Below are 15,989 nucleotides of genomic sequence, written 5' to 3'. Positions count from 1 at the left end.
GGATCATTTTGTGAAATATCTGCCCTTTCCCCACCTTTCTTTTGCTTCTTTGCCTTTTTCTCCCTAGTTTTCATTTATTTCTTTTAGGGCGTCAGCCCCCCACCTCTGTGGTTGGGAGGGACTATTGCACGTCTACACTCTCGTGCGGATGAAATAGTGTTTGAGTTCGTTATTTGTATTTGCGCGTTATCTCCCCCAGGAGATGGCAGCTTCTCTGCCAGCAGCGGGCAAAAGTGGGCTCTGAAGCAGAGGTGGGGAATTATCAGGAAAAGCTCATTTTCTTCTCCTGTCCTAGGGTTTCACTGATGAAGGCCTCTGGGCCACCCACGTTGGGGGTGGGGGCGGTGAGGACCGCCACCTGCCCGCGGCTCCCCTGCAGCCAGGCCACGCGCGCCGTTGCTGGGGCAACCACCCGGCCAGGCCTCCGGCTGCCGGGAAGCCCCCTCGGGAGCGCGCACGGGAAGGGCTGTGGGGGCGCTGGCGGGCTGCGACGTCAGACCCCCGCCCCTCGGCGCCTGCCGGACCCAGCTCCATTCCCAGCCCCGCCTCCCTCCGTGGGCAGCCGGCCGGAACTCACGAATCAGAGCAGCCGACACATCGTCCGTTCAGCCAATCGCAGCAGATGTGTGATCCCGCCACCGCCCCGTACCCTGGCGGTTGGCGCTGAGTCGGCTACCGCGGGAGTCGCTGCTGAGGCGGCCTCGGTTGCGGGTCGGGACGGCGCTGCTCTGCGGGGCCGGTCCAGGCTGGTAGCTGCCGGCGTTTGGCGGTGAGGGCGGGCTCCCGAGTGGCCCCCCACCGAAGGCGGTGGGACCAGCGGCTGAGGCCAGGATGCCGTCCAGGCGGCGCGGCGGCTCCTCACTCATCCCAGGTAAGGGGGACGCGGCGCTCGCTGCGGCTCCGCTCCCCTCTCGTCTCCTCACACCCGGCCCCGTGCCCCGTCCTGGCATCCCCTGGCCCCTTGTCACCTTCTGCTCGGTGCCTCCCAGTTGTCCAACCCCGCCCCGGAGCGCAGAGCCCCGGGTCTGACCCGTCCGGCCCCTGCTCCCACGCCCCTTCCCCCATCGCCGGCGTTTCCCGGGCTCGGCTTCGCCCCGGCCGCGGGGGCCTCTCCCCTCTGCCCCTTCTCTCCCTTCTCGCAGCCCTGGGACCACGTCCTAGCCCTGCAGTCCCCTGGGATGAGACCCTCGTCTCGCCGGGATCGGACATTTGCCCCCACCTCTACCCCGGCTGCGCTTCTTGAGCTCTTCGCCCCATCATCCTACCCGTTGTACGTAGTCCTGTCTGCATGGCAGTCGCCCGCCCCGCTCCAGCTGTCCCTGGGTCTTGCCCTTTTGCTCCTAAGCACCTTCCTTTCTCAACTCGCCTCTTCTCCCCTCACTTTGACCACCCACCATCGCGATCTCCTCTTCCTTCCCCTACTCTTAAATCTCCAGACACTTTCCCACTCGCTGGAATGCCAGATCCATCGCTTTTTTGTTTGTTTGTTTTTTAAGAGATGGAGTCTCTATGTTGCCCAGGCTGGCCTCGAACTCCTGACCTCAAGCTATCCTGCCTCGGCCTCCAAAATGCTGGGATTACAGGCGTGAGCCACTGCGCCCGGCTCAGATCCATAGTGTAACGTCTTCATTCGTCGTTACATGAGCTGCACCCCATAACATGTAAAGTCCCTTGCCGAGAGTCTAGCACACAGTAGGCCTGGCACATGGTGGGTGGTCACGCATGTTAGCCTCTTCCTCCCTCCAGGCGTTTTGTACTTCCCAGATGATGGTAGCAAGAAGTCCAGTGTCCACAGGGATTTGACTCTGCCTGAAGAATGGTATGGGAGATGGCAGGAGAAATTGGTGAACTCCAGTAAAGTGATTAAATGGTCAATTACTTACTGCATTCATTAAGAAGAAACAATTCTGCTATCCGTGCCATGTATTGTTTTATGTTAATTGCCTTTGTAAAGGATTCTTAGGCTGCTAGTCAGCGGGCTTTGCAGTATAATTACTCCCCATCCCCTCTCCATCCTCATCCGCAGTGTTTGGGGAAATTTTTTTTTTAGAATAGAAAGAGCCTCTACCTCCCAGCTAAAGTGGCATAGTACATAAGCAATGTTGTACATGTTTATCTATTAGCTGGATAGTCCAGGGAGCTGCAATGAATTTTTATCTTTTAAGATTCAGGAGGAATCAGGATTTGGATTTCCTGGAATCAGCTGCTGTACAGACCAAATATGCTTAAGAATGAAACTTCTGACAAGTCCTCTAAGAGTGAGAGAGGAATTATCCACCCCTCTCCCTCCCCCTCTCCAAACACTCGCTCTCGGAGGAAATAGCGAGTCGATTTTTAAAAAAGAGTAAAATACGTTAGACTTTTTAAAATGATAAAAGCATTGTCATTGGCCCTGTACTATTCCTGCCACATTTGCTTTGATGGTCTCAAGCCTGGACGAATCAGTCAGCTTTTTCTGCTCCTGGGCTCCCAGGGCAGGCTGGCAAAAATCATGTAACTAAACTGCTAGGTGCTGTTTCTGCACTTCTGGATCCTGGAGATCCTTTGACTTACCCTCTAGATTCCTCTTATGTCCTAAAATCTAAGTGGCTGTTTATAGATTTTTTTTTTTTTTTGAGACGGAGTCTCGCTCTGTTGCCCAGGCTGGAGTGCAGTGGCGCAATCTCGGCTCACTGCAAGCTCCGCCTCCCGGGTTCACGCCATTCTCCTGCCTCAGCCTCTCCGAGTAGCTGGGACTACAGGCGCCCGCCACGACGCCGGGCTAATTTTTTGTATTTTTAGTAGAGACGGGGTTTCACCGTGGTCTCGATCTGCTGACCTCGTGATCCGCCCGCCTCCGCCTCCCAAAGTGCTGGGATTACAAGCGTGAGCCACCGCGCCCGGCCGGCTGTTTATAGATCTTTACCATTCTTCTCTGACTCTTTATCCTACTCTTGCCTTCTCTTCGTTGCTTATTTTGCCACTTAACTTCACAGAATAAATTGGTGGGCATCAGCCCTGAACTCTTAAGGAGAGGTCATTTTTGTCTGTGCCTGTCTGTACCTGATTTCTAATATCCTTTCCTTTGATCTCAGAAGAAGAGGAGTCTTCCTTTCGAAAGCTAACATCTTTGATCTCTTCCCATATTATTATTTTTTCTGTTGGACGGTATACATCCTCAGGTTTCCACCGTTCAGACCAAAACAAAGCTTTTCTTTATGCTTCCCTTTTCTTTTTTTATTCTTCTCAGATTAACGTGGCATTCCTTAGGGTTTCATTTTTGTTCTTTTCTCTAATTTCCTTGTGTGATTACATTTCCTTTCATGGCTTCAAATAGCACCTGTATATTTATGGTTTTCGAAGACGTCTATTTGGTCCCCATTTCTCTTGAACCTCAGGTTCTAATTTTCATCTGCCTACTGCATAGCTGTATGTGGATGCTTGATTACTTCAAATGTGGTTACCTTTTCCTTCCCTTTCTCTCCACCCATAGCCCCCTTCAAGCACATATACAAACATTACTATTTTAAGATCTTTGCTCTAGAAACCTTAAAATCATCTTCTTTTCTCCTCACATTAAGTCTAGCATAGATCCTATTGTTGTTGCTACCTCAGATCTTTTTTTTTCCTCTCTTCATAAGATCTTATTTTTTTTTCTCTCTTCATTGCCAGAAGACTGGTTCAGACCTTGGTTATGCTTTTTCTGAACCTCTGGGTCCTGTAGTCTACTTAATCCTCCGCATTGCTGCTGGAATTTGTTGCATTTCTGAACTATCAATCTGATCATGCTGCTTGCTTTCTTTAAAAATTCTCATCAGCTCCCAAACCCTTAGCATGTTGAGCCAGTCCTTCCAGGCCTTCTGCAGCATGGGCGCATCCCCTTCTTGGGCCCTTTGTGATCCAGAGAAAAAAGCAGTAAAGAAACAGACCATTCACTACCGTAAAATCAAGACTGTGACAGAGATAACTACAGGGTGCTCTGGGAGCATCACCCTGGAGAGAGTGAGGACAAGTTTCTGTCTACAGGCACCTAGGACTTTTTCTGACTACCCCTCCTCCTTAGTTTGGGTTAGGTGACTTTTCTTTGTGTTTCCACAGCACCCTGTACATACTTCCATCTCCATTTTTACCACTTATACCATTTTTACTATTTTTTTTTTTTTTTTTGTGACACAGTCTTGGTTTGTTGCCCAGGCTGGAGTGCAGTGGTACCATCTCAGTTCACTGCAACCCTCTGCCTCCAGGGTTTGAATGATTCTCGTACCTCAGCCTTCTGAGTAGCTGGGATTACAGGCGCCTGCCACCACACCCAGCTATTTTTGTATGTTTAGTAGAGACGGGGTTTCATCATGTTGGACAGGCTGGTCTCAAACTCCTGACCTCAAGCAGTCCGCCCGCCTCAGCCTCCCAAAGTGCTGGGATTACAGGCATGAACCACTGTGCCCAGCCCATTTTTACTATTTATAATGTTCTGTTTTCTTATTTTTCTCCCTGACTTGAGAGTGAACCCTTTAAGAAAAAGGGTTGTGTCGTATCTCATTGTATCTCCAGTTTCTAGCAAATTGCCAGGTACATAGCGCTCAGTAAACTAAGTTTTCAGAAGAGCTGAATCTAGACAAGGAAACTTAAGGGGAGATGGGCATTTTGGAAGAGAAGGTAACGTATAGAAAAGTGTGTCATAGGCTGGGCACGGTGGCTCACGCCTGTAATCCCAGCATTTTGGGAGGCTGAGGCAGACAGATCAAGACCATCAAGACCAGCTGGGCAACATGGTGAAACCCCATCTCTACTAAAAATACAAAAATTAGCCGGGCGTGGTGGCGGGCACCTGTAATCCCAGCTACTCAGGAGGCTGAGGCAGGAGAATCGCTTGAACCTGGGAGGCAGAGGTTACAGTGAGCTGACTCCAGCCTGGGCAACAGAGTGAGACTCCATCTCAAAAAAAAAAAGAACAAAGAAAAATGTGTGATAACCTGGTGCTTTTGGGAAAGAACTGGTAATTTGGAAAAGCTGGAGAATGGGCATAATGAGCAATGAGGCTGGGAAGGTATATAGGAGCGCTCATGTGCTCACCTCGTGTGTCCTAATACATAATCCTGATGATAGCGAGGAACCTTTGAAGGATTTCTTCCAGGGCAGATCTTACAAAGTCTGGCTTGTTCCCATCTCAGGCTTTGTGTCTTGCTGCATGCCTTGCCTTTTGCCTCAGCCATATAAAATCACCTCCATTACCTGAACATGCCTTAATGGCTTTATGTTTCTCTTTCTCCATGGAATGCATTTTCCCACTTAGCCACCTGTAGATTATACAGGCTTCTGGTTATCTCTGCAGTAAAGCCTTCCCACATCTGCCTGCAATCCATCTCTCTTCATCTCTACTGTCATTTACTTGTTTACATGTCTTTCTCTACTCTAAGGGTGGGGCTTTGAAATCAGGATGGGTTTTGATTCATGTCTGCATCCCCTACTCTGGCAGGTAACGTGAATGAGTATTGTGACCAGGTATATTTTGGTTATATTTATTTATTTTTCTAGAGATGGGGGTCTTGCTATGTTGCCCAGGCTGGTCTTGAACTCCTGGCTTCAGGTAACCCTCTGCCTTGACTTCCCAAAGTGTTGGGATTATGGGTGTGAGTCACTGCGCCTGGCTCCAGGTGTATTTTCAGAAAAATTACTCTGATCTCTGGTAGCATTGTAGAGAACAGGTTAGAGAGGGGCAAGACTAGGTGCACAAAGACCAATTAAGGTGGTCATTATAGGAATGTAGGTGAAAGATGATGAGGCTAGTGAGGCCAAGGAGTTAGATTTGGGAGTGAATTTGTGGACTAAGGAGAACTGGTTAGGTGTATAGGTGAGAGAGGGAGAAGGAAGGGTTAAGGATGACGTACTGAGTTCAGGCTTGGATGTCTGGGTAATGGTGGTTCTGTTCATCCAGGTAGGAAATACAGGAAAAGAAACAAATTTTGAGGGAAAAAGAGAAAGCCAATGATAACATCTTGATGCCCAGGAAATAGCCTGAGAGAGCAGTTGGCCCTGACGATGGAGATATATATGGAGGGTCTGTGCTAGAATGGAAAGTGAAGTCATCAGAAGTAGGTGAGATTGCCTGGTTCAGTGATTTTCAACATAGGCACTACTTAAAAACCACCTGGGGAGCTTTTAAAGAATGAGGATGGGGGATCAAGGCATCCACAGGGATTCTGTATCATTTGGTCTGGTGCAGGGCCAGACCTTGTTACTTTAAAGATGCTTCCCATGAGATGGTGATAGGTATCTAGGACTGAGAACTGGGCTGAGAGCCCAAAGACGGAGTGATAGAACCCTGAAGAACAATAGTAGTAACTCATCCTTTAAATATCAGGATAGCTGGGTGTGGTGGCTCACACCTGTAATCCCAGAGTTTGGGGAGATTGAGGTGGGAGGATTGCTTGAGACCAGGAGTTTGAGACCAGCCTGGGCAACATAGCAAGATCCCTGTTTCTACAAAATATGAAAAAACTAGCCAGGCACATGTGATGGCACATGCCTGTAGTCCCAGCCATGTAGAAGGCTGAGGCAGGAGGATTGCTTGAGCCCAGGAGTTTGAGGCTGCAGTGAGCTATGATCATGCCATTGCTCTCCAGCCTGAGTGACAGAGTGAGACCCTGTCTGTCTGTCTGTCTGCCTCTCTCTCACACACACACACACCCCCCCCCCAGGATAAATAGTGCCTTTGTTGACATAGTTTCTTACTTTCCTGGTACTGTGTACATTTACCTGTTAAAGGACTTATCACATTTTATTTAAATTATATCTGCTGGGTCCATTTTTATTTTATTTTTAGTTTTATTTTATTTTGTTATTTTTTTTGAGATGGAGTTTCGCTCTTGTTGCCCAGGCTGGAGCAATGGCACGATCTTGGCTCACTGTAACCTCCGCCTCCCAGGTTCAAGCAATTCTCCTGCCTCAACCTCCCGAGTAGCTGAGATTACAGGCATGCACCACTACGCCTGGCTAATTTTGTATTTTTAGTAGAGATGGGGTTTCTCCATATTGAGGCTGGTCTTGAACTCCCGACCTCAGGTGATCCACCCGCCTCAGCCTCCCAAAGTGCTGGGATTACAGGCGTGAGCCACCGCGCCCAGCTGGTCCATTTTTATAGCTAAGGAATTCCTTGAAGTCTGAAACCATGCCTTATTTATCTTTTCATCACTGCCTTGCACGGTACCTGATACATTTTAGAAGCTTGATAAAAGTTGGTTGAATAAATCAGTTGATAAGTGACATAAAACAGAGCTTGAACTCATGATTTTGCAAACTGACCAGCTGTTTCTTTCTTTGCTGCTTAACAAGTCACTGGTCATATATGCGTAGTCATTCTTGTTTTAAAAACACACAATCTTGCCGGGCGCAGTAGCTCATGCCTGTAATCCCAGCACTTTGGGAGGCCAAGGCAGGGGGATCACGAGGTCAAGAGATGGAGACCATCCTGGTCAACGTGGCCTCTACTAAAAATACAATAATTAGCTGGGCATGGTGGTGGGTGCCTGTAGTTCCAGCTACTCGGGAGGCTGAGGCAGGAGAATCCCTTGAACCTGGGAGGTGGAGGTCTCAGTGAGCCAACATTGCGCCACTGCACTCCAGCCTGGCGACAGAGAAGACTCTGCCTCAAAAAGAAACAAACAAAAAAACCCCAAAACAATTTTTATAAATTAGAGTGGATTAAGATAAATATTATTTGCTCTGTAATATCTTGGCTTTTAAAGTGGTTAAGCTGTGACAGTTACTACAGAGGTTTATTCAGGCTTTGTCTTTAGAAGGTACTATGTAAAATAGACTTTATTTCATACGATTAAGGTATATCGATCTTGTATCTTTTTAAAACAAATAGCTCTTGATTTTAGGCTCATGAGCTTTGGAATTTTTAACTAGAACAAAAACTGTCAATTTGATAAAAGATCTTGAACAGTGGCATAACAATTTCTTTTTAACTAAGAACATTAAGGAAGTAAGGAATATGCCTTAAGCAAGCCCTATACCTAAATGAATCTCACTGGGATTGGTGATGGGTAGGAAGAAATAAATAATTCCCGTGTATGTAAGCACTGTTGTAGGAAGCACCTGTGATTGCTCATATATTGATATCAGTGTATTTTCTTTTCTTTTCTTTCTTTTTTTTTTTTTTTTTGAGACAGAGTCCTACTCTGTCACCCAGGCTGGAGTGCAGTGATATGATCTCGGCTCACTGCAACCTTCGTTTCCCGGGTTCAAGAGATTCTCCTGCCTCAGCCTCCCAAGTAGCTGGCATTACAGGCTCCCGCCACCACGCCCAGCTAATTTTTGTATTTTTAGTAGAGACGGGGTTTCCCCATGTTGGCCAGGCTGATCTCGAACGCCTGACCTCAAGTGATTCCCCCACCTTGGCCTCCCAAAGTGCTGAGGCGTGAGCCACTGCGCCCAGTGCATTTTCTATTTTCTGATTTCTCAGAGCTTAGATATAAACCATGGAATCTTTTGTTCTTTGTTTTTTTTGTTTTTTTTTTTTTTGCGACAGAGTCTTGCTCTGTCCCCCAGGCTGGAGTGCAGTGGCGCGATCTCGGCTCACTGCAAGCTCCGCCTCCCGGGTTCATGCCATTCTCCTGCCTCAGCCTCCCCAGTAGCTGGGACTACAGGCGCCCGCCAACACGCCTGGCTAATTTTTTGTATTTTTTTTTTTTTTTAGTAGAGACGGGGTTTCACCGTGTTAGCCAGGATGGTCTCGATCTCCTGACCTCGTGATCCGCCCGCCTCGGCCTCCCAAAGTGCCGGGATTACAGGCTTGAGCCACTGCTCCCGGCCTGTTTTTTGTTAAGATTTTGTCAGCTGTTTCTTTTTATAGGATTTGTGGTTGACAGTTCTTTGCTTTTAACATTTGAGAAATGTTGAGAAACTTTTTTCAGATGAGAAACCCTGTCATTAGAATTCATTTTCTTATAGGTAACATCCTTTCTCCCCAACTGCTTTAGAGGTTTTTTCTTTGTCTTTAGTTTTCAGAAGTTAAATTATGATGTGTCTGCACGAATTTCTTTGGGTTTTCCTGTTTGGAGTTCTCTTGCTTTCTTGAGCTGCAGATTCATCTTTTACCACATTTGAGAAGTTTTCAGTCACTTCTTAGAATAATTTTTCAGTACCAGTCTCTGTCTCCTTTCATTCTGTGACTGAATGTTAGATCTTTTGTTACGGTCTCACAGGACACGAGGCACTATTGTCTTTTAATTTTTTTCCAGTCTCATTTTTTTGTCTGTTGTTTAGATTGGGTAATTCTTATTTCAAGTTTATTGATTCTTACCTGTGTTATATTCATTCTGCTGTTGAGCTAACCCACCGAGTTATTATTTTGGTTGTTTTTCAGTTCTATAATTTTTATTAGGTTCTTTTTTGTCTATTCTACTTCTTTGGTGAGATTTTCTATTTTGTCATTTGTTTAAAGAGTGTATGTAATGGATTGTTAAAGAATAGGCTGGGCGTGGTGGCTCACGCCTGTGATCCCAGCACTTTGGGAGGCCGAGGTGGGCGGATCACAAGGTAAGGAGATCGAGACCATCCTGGCTAACACGGTGAAACCTCATCTCTACTAAAAATACAAAAAATTAGCCGGGCACGGTGGTGGGTGCCTGTAGTCCCAGCTACTCGGGAGGCTGAGGCAGGAGAATGGTGCAAACCTGGGAGGCGGAGCTTGCAGTGAGCCGAGATCGGGTCACTGCAATCCAGCCTGGGAGACAGAGTGAGACTCCATCTCAAAAAAAAAAAAAAAAAAAAAAAAAAAAAAATGGCTACTTTAAAATCTCTGTCAGATCATTCCAACATCTGATTCATCCTGTTGTTGGCATCTGTTAATTGTCTTTTCTCATTCAAATTGTGGTTTTCCTGGTTCTTGCTATGATGAATGACTTTTGATTGTATCTTGGACATTTTGGATATTATGTTAGTTATAGATCATATTTAAATTTTATGTTTTAGTAGACAGTCACCTGAGAAGGAGCATGTAGCTCCCAGCCTGCCTTTTGTTTCGTAACAGCTTTATTGAGATATAATTCACATGCCACATGTTCAACCATTTAAAGTGTGAAATTCATTTACTTTTAGTATATTCATATAGTTGTACATCATTACCACAATCAATTTTAGAACATTTTCACTACCCACAAAAAAACCATACCACACACTCCTTAGCCATTGTCCTCAACCCTCCTACTCTTCATCCTCTCCATCCCTAGGCAACCACTAATCTATTTTCTGTCTTTATAGATTCATATTATATAGAATAGAAATATCTATTTTGAACACATCATAAAAACGGAATCATATATAATATTGTCCTCCTTTATTTCATTTTTAGAGTAATACTATTACCCTATATTAACTGTTAATATTTACTAATATTTTTGTAATTTTTAAGTATTTATAAGTATAAATCTAAATTATATTTATTTGTAAATAGTGAGCTGCAATTTATTTTTGTAGTGTCTTTGGTTTCAAAATCCAATTAAAATTGGCTGTATATAATGAGTTCGGAAGTGTCGTTAAGAATTGGTGTTGCTGGTGCACTGGCTCATGCCTGTAATTCCAGCACTTTGGGAGGCCAAGGCAGGCAGATTGCTTGAGCCCAGGAGTTCAAGACCAGCCTGGGTAACATGATGAAAGCCTGTCTCTATAAAAAAAAATATGAAAATTAGCATGGCATGGTGGCACACACCTGTAGTACCAGCTACTTGGGAGGCTGAGGCAGGAGGATCTCTTGAACCTGGGAGGGGAGGCGAGATCCTGCCACTGCACTCCAGCCTGGGCGACAGTGTGAGACCCTGCCTAAAAAAAAAGCCACCAACGAAAATATATATATAAATATATAATATACATTTAATATGTTTTTAAATATGTATTATATATTTATATGTATATTTTGTTGGTTTTTAAAATATATATTTTTATATATATATATTATATATATTATATATTACACTAAATTTATAAGATATATGCATTAACTATATAAATACATATTAATATGTTTTAAATATATATAATATATTTATATATCAAATATATATAATATATTAATCTATATTATATTAAATATATATATATATTTTTGAGATGGAGTCTCTCTCTGTCACCAGGTTGGAGTGCAGTGGCACGATCTCGGCTCACTGCAACCTCCGCCTCCCGGGTTCAAGCCATTCTCCTGCCTCAGCCTCCTGAGTAGCTGGAACTACAGGCACATGCCACCAGGCCCGGCTAATTTTTGTATTTTCAGTAGAGACAGGGTTTCACCATGTTGGCCAGGATGGTCTCCATCTCTTGACCTCGTGATCTGCCCACTTCAGCCTCCCCTCCCAAAGTGTTAGCATTACAGGCGTGAGCCACCATACCCGACCCTAATATTTTATATATATATATATATATATATATATATATATATTTTTTTTTTTTTTTTTTTTTTTTTTTTTGATATGCAGCCTTGCTGTCGCCCAGGCTGGAGTGCAGTGGCGTGATCTCGGCTCACTGCAAGCTCTGCCTCCTGGGTTCACACGATTCTACTTCCTCAGCCTCCTGAGTAGCGGGGACTACAGGTGCCCACCACCATGCCCAGCTAATTTTTTGTATTTTTAGTAGAGATGGGGTTTCACCATGTTAGCCAGGATGGTCTTGATCTCCTGACCTCGTGATCCGCCGGCCTTGGCCTCCCAAAGTGCTGGGATTACAGGTGTGAGCCACCATGCCCGGCCTCCTAATATATATTTTTAAGAAGAATTAGTGTCAATTTTTTTTTTAACTTTTGATAGAATTTACCAGTGAAGCCATCTTGTCCTGGTTTTTTTTTTTTTTTTTTTTTTTTTTCGAGACGGTGTCTCGTTTTGTCGCCCAGGCTGGAGTGCAGTGGCACGATCTCGGCTCACTGCAAGCTCTGCCTCCCGAGTTCACGCCATTCTCCTGCTTCAGCCTCTCCGAGTAGCTGGGACCACAGGCGCCCGCCACCACGCCCGGCTAATTTTTTTTTTGTATTTTTAGTAGAGACGGGGTTTCACCATGGTCTCGATCTCCTGACCTCGTTATCTGCCCGCCTTGGCCTCCCAAAGTGCTGGGATTACAAGCGTGAGCCACCGCGCCTGGAGAAAGTTGTGGAAGAGTTTTAAGCAAGGGAACATCATAAGTATATTTGCATTTTAGAAAGATTGTTCCTGGCTGGGAGCGATGGCTCAAACCTGTAATCCCAATGTTTTGGGAGGCCAAGATGGGTAGATCACCTGAGGTCAGGAGTTTGAGACCAGACTGGACAACATGGTGAAACCCCATCTCTACTAAAAATGCAAAAATTAGCTGGGTGTGGTGGCACACACCTGTAATCCCAGCTACTTGGGAGGCTGAGGCAGGAGAATTGCTTGAACCCAGGAGGTGGAGGTTGCAGTGAGCCAAGATTGTGCCACTGCACTCCAGCCTGGGCAACAGAGTGAGACTCTGTCTTAAAAAAAAAAAAAAAAGATAATTCCTGAGACAAGTTAGTGATTCAACTGATGGAAAGAAGTCAGAACTCAGACCATTTAGGAGGCTGTGGAGTTCATATGAGAAAGGAAGAGGGTGAGGATTAAACTGATTTTTTTTTCCTAATTATCAGCAGGGAAAAAATTGAGGGAAATCAAGTAAAGGGAGATGAAGGAGGAAGAATTGACAGGACTTTACCAGTTACTCATGGAGAAGTTAAGGGAGAAACTACATAAAGTTTCCCTGGTTTTAAGCTTGAGAATCAGAGAGAAAGTGGTTCATTGACCAATGGAGGAAAGGGAAGAGTAGAAGAGATTTACTAGGGAAGGTAGGTTCCATTTAGAGTTCGTTGAGTGTAACATGCTGGTGAACATCCAGATAGAATTGTCCCTTAGCCTTTAAATGATCAAATCTGAGATTGGGATAGAAGTCTTGGTTGCAAATCGATTTGAGTCATTACAGTGTAAGTGGAAGCTGGCTGCAGATGAAGCAGGGTGAGTGTAGGAGTGTGCGTAAGGGAATGCAGTGTTGTAAATTAACCTTTGGTCACTGCTTTGTGATGTTGCTTTTGAAACATAAGTTTGAATACAGAGTTGACTTTTTAAAATCTGGGCTTTTCTCTTTGGTGTCATTGATTACTGTTAGTATTCTAACAGTTAATATCTGTAAGATTCTTTCTTTCCAAAGACTTGGAAAAACTGTTTTTCCTCTGTGCTATGAATTTTATAATTACTCTATTGATTGCAGAATATCTTTTTGAGGCAGTGATTGAAATTGCAAAGTTTTTTCATCGCTTCCAGACTACTTTCTTTCTGTTTATTCGTAGTTCCTTATTTCATTTTTGATGTTTATTTGTTGACTATTTGCTTTATATCAGATAACTTTATAGGTATTTTAAGGAGATTTAAGAAAGGTTTCACTAGTTACCTATTCATCTATAAATTCCTTGCTTAGGCCAAGTGTGATGGCTCACGCCTGTAATCCCAGCACTTTGGGAGGCCGAGGCGGGTGGATCACAAAGTCAGGAGATCGAGACCATCCTGGCTAACACGGTGAAACCCTGTCTCTACTAAAAAATACAAAAAAAGAATTAGCTGGGCATGGTGGTGGGCGCCTGTAGTCCCAGCTACTCGGGAGGCTGAGGCAGGAGAATGGCGTGAACCTGGGAGGTGGAGCTTGCAGTGAGCTGAGATCGTGCCACTGCACTCCAGCCTTGGCCACAGAGTGAGACTCCGTCTCAAAAAAAAAGAAAAATATTTCCTTGCTTTGTATTTTATCTGGTGTTCATGTATCTGCTGCATATTAAATGATGAATGGGTTTTAATTTGTGATTTAAAGGAACTTAAATAGTCTAGTGAGGTAAACTAACCACAATACAGTGGTATGTGTGCTTTGAGGTTACAGAAGAGGGAACAATTGATTTTTGTGCAGGAAAGATGGAAAAAGGCAGTCAGGGACAGGCTGACTTAGGAGATATGTGTAAAAGAGAGAAAGTGGCATGGTACTGGAGGCGGCACCATGAGCAGAGGCTGGGTGTGGAGGGGCCTGATGTCAATGGGGAATGGTTCTCAGGGGGTCAGGCTGCATGGGAGGAGTGCTGCGAGATGAAGGTAAAGGTGGAAGATGAGCAGGAGACAGTGAAGGAAGGGTGCCTGGGCCCCTGTTCTTTAAAAGCCCCTTCACATATTTCCATGTGATTGCCCCAGCAGTGCTGTGAAAGAGAACTTGCAGGTGTCCCTTTTTCCTTTGCATTTTATCTCCAGTCTGTCTTCTTCCTTTCGCAATTTCTATTCTAATTACTTGTGAAGAAGGGTTTGATTATCATTATCTCTATTTTATGGATGACAGAGCTGATGCTTAGTGATTTATCTAGTGCCATGTGACTAAGAAAAAACTGATTCCAGAATAGAGCCCAGGTCTTCTGCCTCTAATACACCAGGCTTCTTTTACATTAATTCAGTGTCATCTTCTCTTCTACTTTTTCTATTCAGTTACTTTTCATTCTAAAGGTTATGAGGGGCTGGGTATGGTGGTTCATGTTTGTAATTCCAGCACTTTGGGAGGCTGATGTGGGAGGATCACTTGAGGCCAGGGGTTCGAGACCAGCCTGGGCATCATAAGGAGGCCTTGTCTCTACAAAAAAGAAAGAAAGAAAGAAACAAAAAATTAGCCAGGGATGGTTTGCATGCCCTTGCAGTCCCAGCTACTTAGGAGGCTGAGGTGGGAGGATCACTTGAGCCCAGGAGTTGGAGGCTGCAGTGAGCTATGTGCCATTGCACTCCAGCCTGGGTGACAGAGTAAGGCCCTGTCTCAAAAAAAAAAAAAAAAAAGTTACAAGGTTGGTAGAAAAATGGCATAAACTTGAGTTACCGAATAAGAATATACAATTTGAAGAAATTTGCTTTCTTTGTTCCTCCTCATGCGTGGTCTAAACAGATTATAAACATGAGCTTGACGAATCTAGAAGATAAATAGTTTAGCCAACAATGACTTCCTGATTTATAGGTCTGAGAAGTTTGGAACTTGGTAACTTCAATTTTTTATTTTGTTTTATTTCATTTTAACTCTTTATTATGAAAAATTTCAAACATATCCAAAATAGAGACAGCTATATTGAGCCCTCAAGTACCCGTCACCCAGCTTCAACAATGAGCTCATAGCAGTCTAATTTCATATATACCCTCCACACATTCCTGCTCTCAGATATTTCTGAAGCAAAGCCGAGACATCATTTCATTTAACTTGAACCTTTACAGATGTTATGCTTTAGTTTAACCTGTGCTCCTGTCTCCATTTGTGTTCTAGGCATTAGGTCCAGTTCTTGGTATGGGTTTTTTTGAAGTTCACTGCTCCTTTAAGTAGTGAGTGTCAGCTGACTTTCAAAGATTGTCAGCTGTGTATACCATATTCTTCTTGCCATTTGCTACTCGTTAGTGAGTCTGGTGCCAGCCCCTAATGTGCAGCTAGGAAAAGGTGTTCCCATGTTGGTGCTCTGACCATGAACTGACATAAGAATGGATCTTGCAACAATGGTTTCATTTAGGTCAGATTTGAAGTTTCTACTGCATGGCAAAGCTGTCATTCAAAATCAGTCTCTGTGCATTTATTCATTGGCAAGTTCAAGCATGTGATAAAATTATTTTTCCTTTTGCTAACAGGCTAGAAGTAAATGGAGAAACCAGATACAGACTGGACTTTAGTCAGCAGGCACAGTGGTATTGGCTGTTACTGTTTGCCACGTTGGTTGGCATCATGAATAGGCATGACAGGCAAGGAACTAGTGATTAACAAAGGAAAGACAGTTTTTAGGGGCGTTGTTACATTCCTGTAATTTATCTTTTGCTAGGACGTGTCCCCAGCATCTCTGTGGACCTAGAATATAGCCATGTTCCTGATTATAACAGCAGGGTGTGGTGAATGTGCTCTTGAGTGTGTGTACCTGGGCCTGTGTGTGCACTGGGTGTTGGGCATGGCCTTGCTGGCTACTGACCTGTGTATCTCTACTTTTGTTG

The 15,989-nt window shown here is 44.6% G+C and overlaps 1 protein-coding gene across 4 annotated transcripts in view; it reads left to right on the top strand.

Moving 5' to 3' along the window:
* Positions 1–547: 547 nt before the first annotated feature.
* TPST1 (tyrosylprotein sulfotransferase 1) overlaps positions 548–15,989 on the top strand; it is a 146,310-nt gene continuing 130,868 nt past the window's right edge. For all 4 annotated transcript variants that reach the window (XM_030795645.1, XM_030795644.1, XM_003281782.3 and 1 more), the window contains exon 1: positions 548–871. The gene's annotated coding sequence lies outside the window, so the exon portion shown is untranslated. The remainder of the gene's footprint in view (positions 872–15,989) is intronic.

Source organism: Nomascus leucogenys, chromosome 17 (genome assembly GCF_006542625.1).
Source record: "Nomascus leucogenys isolate Asia chromosome 17, Asia_NLE_v1, whole genome shotgun sequence".
Classification (NCBI taxonomy): Eukaryota; Metazoa; Chordata; class Mammalia; order Primates; family Hylobatidae; genus Nomascus; species Nomascus leucogenys.
Note: the sequence above shows the minus strand (reverse complement) of the source record. Positions and strands in the feature narration are given on the sequence as shown.